Raw genomic sequence first — 18,654 nt, 5'->3', positions numbered from 1 at the left:
GGTGAGCAATTCCAAAATAATAATAAAAAATAATATTTTCATGCACCAAGGAACAACATAATTGAACAAACCACATATTCCAGTTTCAAGGAATTTAAAATTTTGTCATTACCCTCTCTTTACATATTTCGACTGCTGCTCTTTGCCAAAAACAACATTGACTTATTTAATTCACTATCAAAACATAAATATGATACCAGGCGTAAGGATAAAATCTCCAGCAAACAGCACTGCACAAAGTTATATGAAAGGAATCCAATTTTTATGGGTACCATATTGTATACAGGACTCCAAAAGTGCATTACCACCTACAATTTTTCTTTTACTGCAATAGCAGGCAACCCAAAAATCTCGAAGGTCGGGTTGGTTGTGAATTCGAAAGGCGTTGGACCAAACCTCAATTTTGTAACAAATATATCAGTGTGGCAAACTGCAAATAAGAGAATAAAACCAATTGTTAAGAATGATAATTTTATTATCGTGACAGTTGGATGACATCAAAAGTTAGAAAATGATCTTACTTAAGCAGTTCAAAAAAGATGAATGGTTAAAAACAGATATCAGAGAAAAGCGTTTCTCCCCTCGCCCCCCAAAAAAAAACGAATCTCATAAAAAAAGAAAGTTACATAATGTAAAGGTTTAATATAACAGCCACACCCAAAATTTAGAAAGTTGACACTCGAAAGGCAAGAACTGGACCGAAATGAATGAAATTGTGCACAGATATTGCAGACGGAAAATGAGGGAATACGGGTTTCGTATTTTCCTGGAAAAAGCCGTTGGGTGGCGCACGGACAACTCCAAACATTTGATCACGAAATACAGTATCAAAATTGCTAGTATGTCAGATGTGTGTAAGGGACATGAAGAATTGCAACGAAACTTTACGCATGGAAAATACGCAAAAATAGACGAATACATTTTTTATTTTCTGCAGAAAAACGTTTTAGGGGGCAAAAGCTATTATCCACAATTTTGGGGCCAAAAGCTATTATCCACAATTTTGAAAGTTAACGCCTGAGAGGCAAAAAGAAGCGAACCGAAGTGAATGAAATTGTGCACAGACATTGTAGACGTAAAATGAGGGAATACGGGTTTCGTATTTTCCTGGAAAAAGCGGTTGGGTGGGGCATGGACCCCTCCAAACCTTTGACCATGAAATATCAAACGGCTAGTAATTGTATGTCATGTGTGTAAAGGACATGACGAATTGCAACATAACTTTTTGTATAGACAATACGCAAAAAATAAATGAATACTGGTTTTTACTTTCTGCGGAGAAACGGTTTTAGGGGGCAAAAGCTTGCAACCAAAATTTTTAAAGTTGAAGCCCGAAAAACAAGAAAAATTGATCTGAAGTAAATTAAATTGTACACATAAAATGAGGGAAACGGGTTTCGTGTTTTCCTAAAAAAAAAAAAAAAAAAAACGGTTGGGTGGGCCACGGACCCCTCCAAACATTTGATCACGAAATATCAAAAGTGCTAGTAACAGTATGTCAGATGTGTGTACAGGACAAGAAAAATTCAAACGAAACTTTTGTATGGACAATACGCAAAAAATGAAGGAATACGGCTTTTTTTATTTTGTGCGGGGAAACGGTTTAAGGGGGCAAAAGAACCCATCCTAAAATTTTGAAAGTTAATCCCCAAAAGGTAAGAAGTGAAACGAAATGAATGAAATTTGGCTCAGATATTGTAGACATAAAATGAGGTAATATGGGTTTTGTATTGTCTTGGAAAAACGGTTGGGAAGGGTATGGACCCCTCCAAACCTTTGATCATGGAATATCAGAAGTGCCAGTAACAGTGTGTCAGATGGGTGTAAATGACATGAAGAATTTAAACAAACCTTTGTGCGTGGACAACACGCGAAAAATAAACGAATACGGTTTTTTTTTATTTTCTGCAGAAAAACGGTTTTAGAGGACAAAAACTCCCATCCAAATTTTGAAATTTGCCTCCCAAAAGACAAAAAGGAGTGTACCGAAGTGAATGAAATTGTGCACATTTATTGTAGACATAAAATGAGGGAATACGGGTTTCGTATTTTCCTTAAAAAATGGTTGGATGGAGCACGGACCCCTCCAAATCTTTGATCACGGTATATCAAAAGAGCTAGTAACAGTATGTCAGATGTATGAAACGATATGAAAAATTGTAACGAAACTTTGTGTATGGACAGTACGGAAAAATAAACGAATACCGTTTTTATTTTCTGCAAAAAACGGTTGAGAGGGCAAAACCCCTCACATAAAATTTTGAATTTTGACGCTCGAAAGGCAAAAGGAAGTGAACCGAAGTGAATGAAATTGTGCAGATATTGTAGACAAAATTTGGGAATACGGGTTTCCTATTTTCTCGAAAAAAAAAACTGTTTAGGTGGGACTCAGATCCCTCCAAGACTATGATAGTGAAATATCAAAAGTGCTAGTAACAATATGTCAGAAGTGCTTGAAGTATATGAAGATTTGGAACGACACATCGTGTAGGGACAACACTCAAAAAATAAACGAATACGTTTTATTTTCTGCGGAGAAACGATTTTAGGGGGCAAAAGCCATACCCAAAAGGCAAGAAGAAGTGCACTGAATTGAATTACATTGTGCACAGATATTGTAGACGTAAAATGAGATAATTGAGTTTCGTGGAAAAAACGGTTGAGTGAGGCACGGGCCTTCTAAACCGATGATTACGAAATATCAAAAGTGGAAATACGCATACGTCATTAGCTGAAGAATGTGGAGAATTGCAACGAAACTTCATATAGGGACAATTTGAAAAACAATAAATGAAACGTTTTAATTTTTGCGGAAAAATAGTGCTAGAGCCTAGCCACCATATGAAAAAAGTAAATATTACCGTAATAGCGCAGGAAGGAGTAGATCGGAGCAAATGAGACTGAGTAGATATTATATAGACCCTATGTAAAATAAGGTCTTTCGTTTTTCTCAAGTGTCCCTATCCGTTTTGCTTCAAATTTGGCAGATCAACAGCAAATTGGAAATAAATAGACACATGTTTTTGTTTATCCTTAAAAACATTGTAAGGGTTAAAGGTGCCTCCTCAAATACTACAAAATACACTACACTGTTTGTGCCTGTAGTTATGTCAAATTTGAAAAAATCGGATGAAGACACGGAACTTGTGAAACATGAAAGGCCTTATTTTACATATCCAATATCTACATACGATTTCATTCGCTTCGGTTCACTCTTCCCGCCACCCAACGCCTCGGTCCACTCAACATTTTTTCTTTCAGGAAAATACGAAACATGTATTCACTCATCTTGCCTCTACAATATTTGTGCACATTTCACTTCGGTCCACTTCTTGTTGCCCGTATGGGTCAAATTTCAAAATTTTGGACGAGGTCTCTTGCTCCCAAAACCCGTTTTTCCCCGAAAATAAGAAAACGTATTCTTTTTTTTTTTTTTTTTTTGCCTATTGTCCATACACAAAGTTTCGTTGCAATTCTTCATGTCCTTTACAAACATCTCACATCCTGTTAATAGCACTTTTGATGTTTTGTGATCAAAGGTTTGGAAGGGTCCTTGCCCTACCTAGCCGTTTTTTCCAGGATGTGCACAATATCATTCACTTCGGTTAACTTCTTACTTTTCGGGCGTTAACTTCCAAATTTCGAGTGGGGGCTTTTGCCCCCTAAAACCGTTTTTCCGCACAAAATAAAAAAACCCGTATTCATTTATATTTTGCGTATTGTCCATACGTAAAGTTTCGTTGCAATTCTTCATGTCCCTTACACACATCTGACATACTAGCAATTTTGATACTGTATTTCGTGATCAAATGTTTGGAGCAATCCGTGCCCCCCAACCGTTTTTTCCAGGAAAATACGAAACCCATATTCCTTGATTTTTCATCTGCAGTATCTATGCACAATTTCATTCACTTCGGTTCAGTTGTTCTTGCCTTTCGGGTGTCAAATTTCTAAATTTTGCGTGTCGCTTTTATATTAAACTTTTACATTATGCAACTTTTTTCCTTTTTACGAGATTCATTTTTTGAGGGGGAAGGAGAGAAATGCTTTCCTCTGATATCTGTTTCTTGCGATTCATCTTGTTTGAACTGCTTAAGTAAGATCATTTTGTAACTTTTGATGTCATCCAACTCCGTCACGATAATATTATTCTTAACAATTTGTTTTATCCTCTAATTTACAGTTTGCCACACTGATTTGTTTGTTACAAAATTGAGGTTTGGTCCAACGCCTTTGGAATTCATAACCAACTCAACCGCCGATATTTTTGGGTTGCCTGCTATTGCAGTAAAAGGAGAATTGCAGGTGGTAATGCACTTTTGGAGTCGTGTATACAAGTTTCTCTCATTCTGCCAAATTTAACTTCACTTCAAACACAAGTTTGGATTTTTGCGTATTCAGGCGGAAGAATTGTGGTTAGATGGTCCTAGAATACACCGCTTTTATTTTGTTTTGGTGCAGGTATGATTTTGTAGAAAAGACAACATGTTTGGTATCTTTATTTGGGCAGGGTTATTTATTGTATCCATTACCGATGTAGCTTAAGAAGCGAATTGTTGACTGGACGCTGGCTCAGATCGAATAAAGATAAATGCCTTCAAATGTTCAATGTTCTCTCTCATCGAGAATCGAACCCGGACCCATGTAAGTACTGGAGTTAATAGAATGGAATTTATTGTCACTTTTTGGTACTGTGGATAAATTATACATTTTTTTTTTTTTTTGCTTAAATGGGGTTAAAAAGATTATTCTAGTTTTATCCAAGGTTTGATACACCGAGTGTGGTGGTTGAACCACGAAGAAATCCGCAGAAAAACACGTTTCTTAACAACACTATTAGTTAGTTCTAGACTACTCTATTAGTTCTATAGTGAACAATGAACTTTTAAAAAATAGAGATAATGTTAGGTTTTATTATAAAACATATTTTTAATTTCTCACAATATATTTCGAGACTATTGATTCGAAACCGAGAGAATGAAATCAGAAGAAGAATCGATGATTATGATGCAGATGAAACTGAGACCATATGCCGAAAGACAGAGTTTCATCCGAGGTTTGATACACGCTATAGGTATTGAACCCACAAACAACTCCATAGAAAACACGTTAACTACAAAGAAATATTCGGACTACACTATTAGTTCTACAGTGAACAATTAACTTTTAAAAAATAGGTAAAGTAATGTGTTATTGAGGAATTGATGATGATGATGCTCAGATTCATCGATTTGATCTTAGTTGCGAAGGGGGATATAGCATTTCATATTTTTTCAAAGACGTAGAATGAGAATTCGTACATTCAAGTCCCCTATAGGCATTGAAGCTGGCCTAGGGTTGCACGTGAAAGTTGTTATTTGAAGTACTGCATCATCGAAATTTAGGATACTATTGTTTATTATTTTGACATTTTTCAAATCACGTTCCCATAGGAAAATAGGATGTTGCCATGACTAGTTTTCAAAATCCCTTTTGCAGGAAGCACAGAATCGATTACATCATATTTATTTGAAGACGTAGGATGAAAATTCGTATACTCTAGTCGAATATTTTAAACACGTTGTTTCACTATGAAAGCTCATTGTTTGTTGAGAATCCTCTGCATAATAAGTTTTTATCTTCCATTTCATGTACGTTTTACTTTTTCGTATTGTTCTTCGATTTCGTTTACCTTAAATCTATATGTAACTGATGATTTTTTTTTTTTTGCTCGTATATATATATATATATATATATATATATATATATATATATATATATATATATATATATATATATATAACGATCGGGATCCTCTGTTAATCGTCCGGAATATTTCGTTAATTGTGGGATATTAAATGGTAGTTTAGAACCCTCTTCGACCATACTTTCTGTGTTGGCTATATACCGTAAGTGTTCTTGCCGGGTCTAGTCTGCGGCATAAAGTCCTGTCAGTTGAATTTATAGTTTTAGGAGTGAAAAAAATCTATAGCAAATACCTAATATGTCTTAAGTTTACTTTTGGTTAATTTAAAAAAGCGTCCGGCAGGGGTGTCCAATTCAATCGGTTTAGATTGAGTCCAACGCTACTAGCATGTAAAAATACTCTGCTAAGGCAGTAGGTAGATGAATTAGTACAAGGGATTTTTGAATTTTCTCCCACACCCTTTAATAATCAAGAACCCTGTTATATACAAATATACCATAAATCACTATCACTGTGGTCCGGAAGCCAAAATAATGTTATCTATGAATTTTGGTTGTAAATGGAAGGTCCCTAGGCTCAGGCAGCCAATAGAAAAGATTCTCCATGCACACTAAGAAGTTGTGGTTAAGAACTGTTTTCTAGGCAAGCGAACGAGTGTGTGGAAAGTACCCACAGAGCTCCAGGCAAGCTAAGAGGTAGGAGTGACCAATCGGAATTGATGCCTTCGAAGGTATTGAGGCTTCTTATGTATCCTATATTCCTGAGTCTTCATAGTACTTACTTCTGGGTGGTGATAACGTTCGTCCTTTTTTGGATCACATGTTGATAATGCATGTCAACTGCTTGCTTGTAGTAATAGTAAAGTATGTCGCTTTGTTGATAAAGGCACGTGTAGGATATAACAAATATTAAGATGGATCTCGCAGAAACAGAAACGCAAAGCAGACACCGGGTCTCGTTTGCTGAGGACAGAGGTCAATGGAGAACTTTTGTGAATGTGGTATTGAACCTCTAGACTTTATAAGTCATAGAGTACTAGATTTAATGTCCCTATTCTCTTGAATGACAAATGATGACTCTCGTCATCAACTGTGCACAAAGCTTAAACAAATTTATAAAGATATTCATGCAACATCATCTCTACTCTCAGACCTAAAGAATGCTATTTTAACTCCATACAGGAGTTCTAACGGTTCAAAACATATTAATATCAGCAGACTCGAGGAATTTTTCAAATCGTGGCAATAAAATCGAGTGAAACTATCTCAAATTTAAAAGTGTAAATTTCTTGAAGCAAGCAAGCATTGTTTTTAACACATTCTCAAGGATAGTACATCTTTACAATGTTATTTTTACCTCATTAGAAGAATATTACACGCTAAGTCAAATATCTCTCAACACCTCATGTAAAATGAAAAGGAGTTGAACTGGCCGCAAATTATCGTAATAGAAACGTGTGAGGCTGGGAGTCGGCCTCCATGTTGGTGACCGCAATCTCAAAATTAAATTTGAAAATTTTAAATACTTAAGAGGTCATACGATACATGAAACAGGGCTGAAAGTTCAAAACAAAAGTAATGGTGAGTTTACCCTTTCCAATGGTAGTCACCCAACCACATCAAACTGTTCACTTGTCAGGCTCACATGATTGTACTGTAACCAATTTTGGCCAGCTCTACTCCTTTTATATATAAAGTTGGTCCAAAATTTCGAAAGTTTGAAATTTTATCGTGGCACCCCCTAAATTTGTTCTACCTTCCAAATAAATAATCCATGCAAAATTTCAAATCAATAGCTTAATATTTAGAGGTTGCGCAATCCACTTAAAGTTTAACAAAATTAGTGGTTTATTGTCACTATATTGTCACGTATTGACAATGGGATACACTGATTTTGTGCATTTATTCTCCTATACCCAATTCATGTAATTATTTATTACAAATCAACTATGCATTGTAGAAGATGTTGTTCCAACAACGATCAACAAAGTCTTATCACGTTATATTGGTATATCATGTTGATACATCCATTGCGTTTTGTATTTATCATGCCATTAAAAACAATGTAAACTTTACAAATTTTAAACAATTTACCGCAATGACGAATTTGTTCTCATTTGCGTTATAAATTGCAGCTATACTTTGTTTTGCGGTGGCTGAAATCACATTTCATTTGTTTTACGATTATAATCCAGGAACACCGCAGTCGGTGAGACATTTGGTGGCAGTAAGCTGATAATACCGAATTGTTCCCGTTCGGTATTGTTCCCGTTTACTTACCAGAATAAAATGTAGAAGTGTGGTGATGCAGTTTTGCCTTGGACTGTAGTGTAACAGTGATTTTGGGATAAAGTTGATATATACTTCGTTACTGTCATGGCAGAAGCCACTAGAAGAAACACATGCAGAAACAACAATAAGACTAGACTTTATTTACTAGAAAAAGACAAGGAAACTCTGACCTGAAGTAAGATACTTTCGAACGGCTATGTTTTGCGTTTTTTCACCATCATCTAACCTTTAAAATAATCCATGATAGTGCTAGAGATGTTTTATGAGAAACTATACAATTTTAGGAAAAGGCTCATATCCCAATTCGTAAAGAAAAGCATGCAACTGTGAAACTCGAAAAATTAAGAGACCAATGGGCAAACCAGGCACGTAGCCAAGGGGGGGGGTCCGGGGGGTCCGGACCCCCCCCTTCGAGACCAGAAATGAAAAAAAAATAAGGAATAATAAAAGAAAATGAAATGACAAAAAGAAGGATCAGCGTTAAAAATTAAAAAGAAAACTACAGGAAGCTTTTGCTTACTCTTTCTTATGAGGAGATTTGTATTACTTGCAATATGATGGCGAGGTAAGCGAGATATTCTGGAAGAGTCAGGGAATTTGAAATTTCAAGATAAGTTATTTAATTCTCAGAATTTCCGCTACTAGTCAGGGAGATTTCAAGCTTTCGAAATCATAGTGCCGTTGTGTAACAGCGTGAACATTTTAAATCATACTTTCTCGTCATCGCATCCTTGCAGTATCAAACATGCTGTTTCAAGGACAATTTTCTATTGCTCCTTTAACCTGTCATTTGGAACCGACAATAGTTGACGGAATAATAAAAACAAAAATTTATGTTGAAAGAAACTTCTGTTAGCATTTGATTCAACAGAGAAAGAAACGCATATATTGTAAAACTAGTTGAACATACACATGCTTCGCACAGGGGCTGTATTTAGAAGTCAACACCTGTGGGAGTATCACCATGGATTTCAGCGACGGCGAAAACTATGAATTTGATATTAATATTTTTAATGGAAACTTAAGATCGGAAATATTACTTCAGGAACTATCCTTACGTGTCCCTTCCCGCATCACCCGGAATACCCACCTATTCCATCTTGCCCGTCCTAGGTTGGCTGTTATACAGAGGTCTCTTTTTTATAGAATACCAAACTGTTATAATCAAGTAACAACTGATGTGGACATTTTTTCGAGCTACCCAGTGTTTGAAAGAGCAATTAAACGAACTTTGACGGAATAGTTTTACTTTTACACTCTTTTTTCTATGTTGTTGTTGTTGTTATTGTTGTCTTGTTTTTTTTCTTTCTTTTTTTTTTGTTAGCATGTCCCTGTGTAAAATGGCAAAGTTATGCTGTATCTGGGAATTTGTTCAATAAATAAATAAATAAATATCGGTCATTTTAGGCTGTTTTTACATGTCTCGGTATGCAACCCCCGCTGACTCCCGGCCCGCATACAATTGTAACTAAATTTGCAAGTCATCGCTAATGGAAGTGTCACCATTGATTTCAGCGACCGCGAAAACTATGGATTTGACACTAATATCGGTCATTTTGGATTACTTTTATATGTCTTGGTATCTCACCTCCCTCCGGTGACCCCCCGGCCCGGAGCCGAATAGCGTGAATTTGGAAGTTAATGCAATCCGAGTTTCACCATTGATTTCTGCGATCGCGTAAATATGAATTCGACACTAATAGCTCAAGTGGTAGAGCGTTGGCTTCGTATTCGGGAGGTCGTGGCTTCGTATCCCGCTGCCGACCATCCTGACTGATGTTTTCCAGGGTTTCTCTCAGTTCTACCAGGCAAATGCCGGGATGGCACCTACTAAACAGGCCCTGGCCGATACCTTCCCAAATCCTTTCCATTGTTAATGTTGTTGGATATCCAGTGTAAAATAACCTCTGAACTGTATCTGGTGATTGTTAAATAAATAAATAAATATCGGTCATTTTCAACTACTTTTACATGGCCCGGTAAACGCCCCCCTGAGACCCCTCTCATTCGAATTTCGACAAAAACGTTTAACTCTGGTCTGGAGCCTGGACCAAGGTATTCGTGACTAAAATTTGGTAACTCTCGGTCAATTTTTCTGGTTCCCAAGCCGGTTCCGGTAAACGCCCCCCTGAGACCCCCCTGTATCGAAATTTAAAAAAAAAAAACACTTCGTCTTGACCTGGGACCTGGGCCAAGGTACCCCTGACCAAAATTTGGTAACTCTCGGTCCACTCGTCTGGTCTCCAGACCGCACACAGACAGACAAACACACAAACAAACTTTTTATTTTATTTATATTAGAAGATAGTTTACAAGACAGTATTGAGTATGTACTTTTTATAATAATTGAGGTCATAACGAAAATAAAATTGCTATATTTGAATAAAGAGGAGAAGGACGTAAATATTGTAAAATCTTTTTCAATACTATTTTTTATTATTTTGCTCAAAATTTCTTCATAGTTTGTTATTAAAATACTTGCCAACATATCTTCATTTTATTGTCCTTACAAACCAATGTATGTTGATAGTAAAGTAGTTTAGATTGATCGAGCTCCTGGGCCTTCAGAGTTTCATGTTACCCCCCCCCCCCCCCGTTACGAAATCCTGGCTAAACGAACTAATATATGTTCCAGTAAAAGAGTTTAGAATGATCGAACCCCTTTTGTGATGACCACAGTATTACATGTCACGGACCCCCCCCTTCACGAAATCCTGGCTACGTGCCTGGGCAAACTTAAAGAAAAGCAAGAACCGAAAATCTACAAAAACAGAAAGAGAATGAATGCAAGTTTGAATAGGGGATGCCCTTAGACTAATCAGAAATAAGGAAGGCAAGGACTTTCTCATTACTCAGATGGAAGAGGGACGACGTTGTTATACGGTGTCAGTGTACAGAACACTTGCTCAAAAGAAAGCCAAGATGGCAAACAAGAAAAACGAAAACATAAATTGATGGAGGCAATTATTAATGCTAACACTGCCACTAACGCAGTTACGCTGTTTGTTTCGATCGATAGTGACAGTGGCAGCAGTTTGGAATCAAGTAAAAACTACTCTGATGACGAACTGAAACCTACGCAGCAGCACACTCTGCAGAATTCCTCAGGCAAAAATGAAAGCAGAAAACATGAAGGAAAGTTGTCACTCCCGAATTTGCTTCTATGTTAGGCAGCTCGAAATTAACTGACAGAAAAGCAACTTTTGTTATAGTAGAAGCGGCCAAAGGTTTGGGCCACAATCTGGACGAAGTTACCCACAGTCGTTCATTCATCAAACGAGTTCGTGAATGAAATCATCTTGAGTCAGTTGCTATCATAAAGAGCAAGTTCCAAACAACAAGTGCACTCGTTGTCCATTGGAATAGCAAAATTCTATCAGATATAACAGGAAAAGAGACCATCGATCGCCTACTTGAAATAGTATCTGACATGGGAAAAACTCCATTGCTCGAAAACCCAAAACTGAAATTTGGAACTGGACAAACCGATGCCATGCTAGGTCGTTGAGATCATGGAATATTATTGACCAGATAAATGCAATGGTAATAGGAAATCTTTCCTGAAAATCCCTCTTAAATATGAAACAGACAATCCAGCCGTTTACGACGCACAGGGAAAAAGTGTGGTCATCTTTGGTACTTGAGCCAAGAACTCATTGGCTTGGCGTTCTTCGACGTCGAACTGGCCGCAGAAACAAAGCAAGAAATGGTGAAAAACTTGAACACAGACACCAGTAATCATGAGCCTCCAAAACGCCTGCATATACCTCAAGATGCTCTTGTTTCACTACAGGATGCCGAGCAGCGGCAAAAATCTGTTTCTAACATTAGGGGGCGTAAGACCGTTCCCGTAACTTTTTTTTTTTTTTTTTTTAAGCGATGTTCAAAATATTTATGAAGCTGAAAAAGAATGATTTGGAGGATCTGGGGAGCAGAGTTGTCTCCAACATTGGGAGGTGGGCAGATTTGAGGAGATGAGACTCACAATACGGTAGATGAATCTGATTTCTGAGGTGAACCTGTTGTATATCAAATGCTGAAGATGAAGTGGCAGTCGGACACAAATCATCACACTTCTCCCCACAAAAAAAAAAAAAAAAAAAAAAAAAAAAAAAAATATTGGGGGACAGTCCCCCCACTTCAAAGATTGCGGGGGGTGCGGTGGCTCAGTGGTAGAGCGTTCACCTCTGGTGCTTGGGGTCCCGGGTTCGATCCCAGCCCCCGCCAAGTGAACTTTGTGGTGGACAAACACCGTGCTCGTGGGTTTTCTCGGGGATCTCCCGTTTCCTCCCACTTTCTTCATCCCACCATTTCACTCATCTTTCATCATCACCGTCTCCTTTAGCCTAACCGGCATAACCGTGGGACGTAAAACTTAAAGATTTCATTTCATTTTTTCAAAGATTGCGGGGGACATGTCCCCCTCAAACCCCGGGATTTGCGCTAGTGATGTCGAGATCAAGAATTTGATAACGAAGAACACGATGCAGCTTTTTGAACGGCTGAGTATTCCAACAATTTTTCTTGCACAAAATACGAAGCCATGGAAATCAAAAACTGACTACTTAGCTGGTTATGAAGTTAGTTAGGCAGAACACGAAGATTCCCTCACAAAAGAGTATAACGGTATTATCACAAAAGACGAGGAACAGAAACGGTACCTATTAGGAGTTGTTGCGGAACACAGGAAACAATATCCATACTGTTCAAAGAATATCCTAACTACGTACACTCAATATGCGAAAGTATATAAATAGTGTAAACAAATGAACTGTACAAAGTTTTAATAATGCAAATACAATCAGCAATTATGTGCTTTTATGTCGAGTTGTGTAATATGTATAACAAAATACAGTAAAACCTGTCTTTAACGGACCCTTTATTAAACGGAAAACTGTCTTAAACGGAAATATTTCACGGTCCCATGAATTTTGGAGAACAAAACGTGTAAAAAGTCACTTCATTAAGCGGAAACTGTGTTACGCGGACAACGGAAAGAAAAATAAACATTTAACGGAAAATTCTGAATTCCGGACTACAGCGTTTAGATGTTTAGACATTTTGTGAGACATATACATTACACTGTCTGCGATAAAATGTTAGTTCTTTTGTTAAATATTTCTGGACAGTGTTTACCTTCCCCAACCACTACTCATATTCACCCCCCACAAATTGTCGTTAATCCCCGCAACTTAATCAAAAATCATACGGAATGTCGGAAAGAAGAAAATGAGATAGAGGAAGAAGAGTAATACGATACCGAGTTCGAAGAAGAGTGTAGAATAAATACATATCAAGATGCTCTCAGAAGTTTAAAGGAACTGAAAAAATTGTCTTATGACAAATGATTTACTTAGTATAATTCTGATTCACTTAGTATAATTTCTCAGGCTAAAGTGTATGCGGAAAGTCAAGCAGCCAAGCCGCAATGTACACGGAAAACCCTGATTGGCTATTAGAAAAATAAGAAAACGTGTGCAGAGTATATTTTGTATTCCTTTTAATTTTTTGTGTATTTATTCGTAGAAGAAAGAAGTACTGTAATCAAACAATGTACGTAGAGCAATATATTTTCTCAGTATCCATTTATAAGCATGCATTTTTTTTTAAGAGGAAAGGTCTACCTCCACTAAGCGGAAACCTGACTTTAACGGAAATTTTCGCAAGTTTCGTTCGATTTCGCTAAAGACAGGTTTCACTGTATATAAAAATATATGTGTATATATATGGTAAAGTGTATATACCAATAGTATTCAAGATTTCAATCGGCTTACGCAACCATTAAAAATTGTTGTAAAAATTTAAAATTTTTAACAATGTATCTATTTTCAATCGTGTAATAAATGCTAGGGGTGCCGCAGGTGAAATTCGTAAAAAAATGTTTTCCCTAATTTTTGAACCACCCTAATATATATATATACTGTTCCATAATTGCTGTAATTTTCCAGTGCATTGGAAGAAGATGAAGTTTTCACACTATTAATGTGAAATTTGGCATTCTTATTGAAAAATATCTGAATTTTTCAAATTTCAAAACTAAATAAGAGAAAATCGCTGTTTAACCTCTCCTTTGGGGGCGTAAACACAAAAGTTCATTTTCCTTATGGGAGATTCAATGTTAGATTTTGAGAGCAATTTTCTCCAATAATTATTGCTAAGGATTTTGGGGCAAATGCAATATTTGTTACAAACTGCAATAACACTCATCCGCAATGCTAGTTCAGTCGTCTCAAACATCATTATGGGTAAGACTCCCCCTTCGGGAAGCAAGGGGCGTAAAAAGGTAGTGGGTGGAGTATTACCAAAATCCAAAATTTTATTTTGGGAACAACTGTAAGTGTCAGATTAATCAGAAATGTCACAGAATTAATATTCCGATGCTCCTTGCATGTGCTAGTGACTGATATGGGGCTACAGCCTCCTTCCAAAAATCACATTAAAAATTCACCATAATATCCTTAGCAGGGACATACCGGAAGAATCTATTATTATTATTATTATTATTATTTTTTGATCAAATAATGTGAAATTTGGTGTTATATTAGTAAAAAGGTATGTCTTTTTTAATATAATATTTTATTTTTCTAACGTACCACCTTAGGGGGGGGGGGGGACGAAGCATAAGGTGATGAGTTTTTATAAAAAATTAAATTTTATTCTGGAAATGCCAGTGAGTGTCAGATTAATGACGGATGTCACAGAATTAATATCCCGATGCTCCTTTAATGTGCCAGTGAATGATATGGGGGCTACTGCCCCCTTCCAAAATCATATAAAAATTCGTGATGAATATCCTTAGAAGGAACATAGTTTTTTTTTTTTTTTTTAAATCAAGTAATGTGAAATTTGGAGCTATTGTTGTAAGAAGGTATGAGTTTTCAAATATGGAATATTATTTTGGTAACGAAACGCTTTAGAGGCAGCGAAGCATAAGGTGATGCATTTCTATATATGAATTCCAAATTTTATCGTATGGTGTGAGATTTCGACTTCTTGGTGGCCATTCGACACTTCACCCCATAGAAATATGTCGTTCCCAAACTCTTTCTGAAAAGATTTATAGTCCTATTTGAGCTATGTGGTGGTGCTCTATCTTATATGATCCTAATTAATCACTTTGACCTAAATTTGACGTAAAATGTAGTGGAAATGAGAAGCAATTCACAAACGATTAAGCCAGTCTATCCCTAGTTTCATTTGCTATGTAATATTCATTTGCGAAGAAGTCGATCTAACCCAGATGTTGATTACCGACACGAACTTCTATTGAACTGTCAACACGTAAGTCGTAAATCGTTGGTGTGTTGCGATAAGAAAAGGTCTGAAACTATTGTCAGTCTAGATGAAGAAGTTGAGTTAGGAATTAAACGGTGTTTTACAAAACAAAGGATGGTTGACATTTCCTGAAATCAATTTACAGTGGGAGCCAATGTATGACTTGAAAATGGAAGTTGAGTGTTCCAATGCTTCTTAAACTTAGCCTGCATTTTGAATGAGCCAAAAGGAGAATTCAAGAAAATAAGAGAAGGTGATGTGGTTTTTAAAGTGATTCTGGGACCAGGGAGGAAGAACTGAAGCCAGCTTTGGAGCATTACTTTTGTGATATTTCCGATTATTTTGACGCTCACGGCCAATAAAGAAAAGTCTGGATTTTTCTTGCCGCCTTTGTTCCCAAATAAGAAGGAATGGCTATAATAAAATTAAAGACTCATGTACCATCAGAGATGCAATAGGAGCAACAAGAAGAGGAGTGTTACAATATTTTCTAACTAAAACTGCTAATTTATAGGTAAATTCTTATAAATAATTAAGAGAAAATTGCTTCCCACCTTTCACATTGGAACCCCAATTAGAACAATGAAATTTTCAGTTTACATCCCTAAAAGAGATCCACACATGAATATTATAATATTGTCGCTTTTACTTTTTTCTAAACAAACATTTTTCGACAATAATGTCTAATTCACATTAATTATGAAAAGTCTTTAGTTTCTGCCAGCAGGTCTTTAGGTGAAGACATTCATCATGATTTCTATTGTTCTTTTCAAAGTTGGCTTTAGTCCCATATCAGTCACTGGTACATGGAAACAGCATCTACGCATTAATTCTGTACGTCTTGCGATTAATTTCACGCTCACTGGCACTCCCAAAATAAAATTCTGAATTGTTATCGCTTCGCCACCTGTGCTCTCCAAAGCCACCAAATTACCCTCCGCGCTGTATGCCCTCTCCTACTAAAGTAAAATTAGAGATTTGAAAAACTCACTGTTTTACTACAATAACGCCACATTTTACATTAATTGACCAATAGAAAAAGCTTCTTCCGGTGTAGCCCTGCTAAGGATATGTAATAGTGAATCTTTTGTGATTTTTGGAAGAGAATGTAGCAACATCAATCACTGGCACATATAAGGAGCATTGAAATATTAACTCTGAGACATTTGTGATTAATCTGACGTTCACTGGCATTTCCACAATAAAATTTGGGATTCTTATCAAGACCCAAATGCTTATGCTACGCCCTCTGTGCCCCTCTAAGGCGGTGCGTTACCAAACTAGCATTCCACATCTTAAAACCCACACATTTTTATTAGAAGACACCAAATTTCACATTAATTGATAAAAAAGTAGCTTCTTCCGGTATGTCTCTGCTAAGGATATTTATCGTGAATTTTTGTGATTTTTACAAGGGGGCTGTAGCCCCATATCAGTCACTGGCACATGCAAGGAACATCGGAATATTAATTCTGTGACATTTGACATTAATCTGACGCTCATTGGCATTTCCAGAGTAAAATCTGAAATTTTTATAAACATCCACTCTCATATGCTTCGCCCCTATGTCCCCTTAAGGTGGTGCGTTACAAAAATAACACTTCATATTAAAAAGACATTTTTTACTACAATAACACCAAACATTAATTGATCCAAAGAAATAGCTCCTACCGGTATGTCCCTGCCAAGGATAGTTATGGTGAATTTTTAATATGATTTTTGGAAGGGGGCTGTAGCCCCACATCAGTCACTGGCATATGTGAGAATCATCGGAATATTAATTCTGTGACATTTGTCATTACTCTGATGCTTACTAGCATTTGCAAAAAATTAGAGTAAAATTTGGATGCTTGTAAAAATTCCACTATCTTATTCTTCGCTCCTTGTGCTCCCCTAAGGCGGTGCGTTGACAAAATGACACTTCATATTAAAAAGACATACCCTTTTACTACAATAACATTAAATTTTACATTAATTGCTATTAAGAAAATTTTTGAGGAAACATGCAATGTTTTGTACATGGAACTGCCTGTAAAAGCCTGTCAGATTTTGACGCATTATACAGGCGCCTGTCTCGGCAAAAACACATGTAAAGAAAATATAGGCACATTGTCTTCAGGTGATAAGCATGTCGAAAAAGTATTAAACTTCTGTTAGAAATTTTGCGCGGAAACACGCGTTGTACAGAGTACGTATATTAAAATGAGAACATGCAGTGTACACGTAGTCACTCACATGCAAGTAAATGGAGGGAATATGTGCATGTAAAGTATCTTGAATGAATTGTTGATAACATTCGCAATACGGTAAGAATGAAAAGTACAAGGAAGATGCCTGTTTATCAACATGTAATATTCATGTGTGACATTCGCATTACATTTAAATACCATGTATTAGCGTATAGCATGGAAAACGCATGATGTAGAATATGTTATTTTACATTTATCATTTTCGTGTATATGCGAAGTGTGTAACTCCCGTACGTGCAGTGTACAGGCGAACGGGAACATGCAATGATTATGACTGCCAATAAATAGATTAAACAGATACGTGTGGTGAACAAGGTGGATTGGAGCTAAACATTCACGTTATAGGTATAGGAGACATGTAATATTCAGGCACAAGTCTCCAATGCGACATTCGCTATGCAAGGTCCTGCCACATGTATAATACATGGGATTACAACTGAGTACATTGTGTGTATTATCTCCGTGTACATGCGAAGTGTGAACCCAATACAATGTGCAGGTAAACGGAAAATGCGATGATCATGATTGCCAATAAATGGGTTAAACAGGTGCATGCAATGAACAAGGTTGATTGGAGTGAATCATTAAAGTTACAGGTGTAGGAAACACATAATATTCAGGCACCAAGTCTCCATTTTGACATGCACATACGCAAGTTGCTGACACATATATACAGAGGCGTGCGCAGACCCTTGGATTACATGGATCAAATAGTAGTATTACTCCTTAAGGTATGCAGCCTACATTCTAGTAATCCACCTGTAACACGCATGTGATCTATACAATACATACCCAATTTATGAACAGGTAAACTGCATGTTACATGTGGCTCCCATGTACATGTTACCTACATGTCTTATGGGTGTCCAACACCTGTGACACGCAAATTTTATGTACAATTAATGAGACGTACTTTACATGTATAATATACATTGTATATTCCGCTCACACGCATATTAATTTGTTAACACCTGTATTTAACATGTCAATTACATTTTTATCAAATGAAAAGCAGCTGTCGTCAGATTCTCATGAGGTAACGTATATGTCAACTACATGGAATATGCCGGTTACGTACATGTCATTTCATTCTCTACATGTTGTTTACACGCATTTTTCATGTTGCAAAGTTGCACCCCTATCAACATGAAAA

This window comes from Thermobia domestica, chromosome 3, assembly GCF_964235325.1.
Source record: "Thermobia domestica chromosome 3, izTheDome1.hap1.1, whole genome shotgun sequence".
Classification (NCBI taxonomy): domain Eukaryota; kingdom Metazoa; phylum Arthropoda; class Insecta; order Zygentoma; family Lepismatidae; genus Thermobia; species Thermobia domestica.
The sequence above is the reverse complement of the archived record's forward strand: the minus strand, read 5'-3'. Positions refer to the sequence as shown.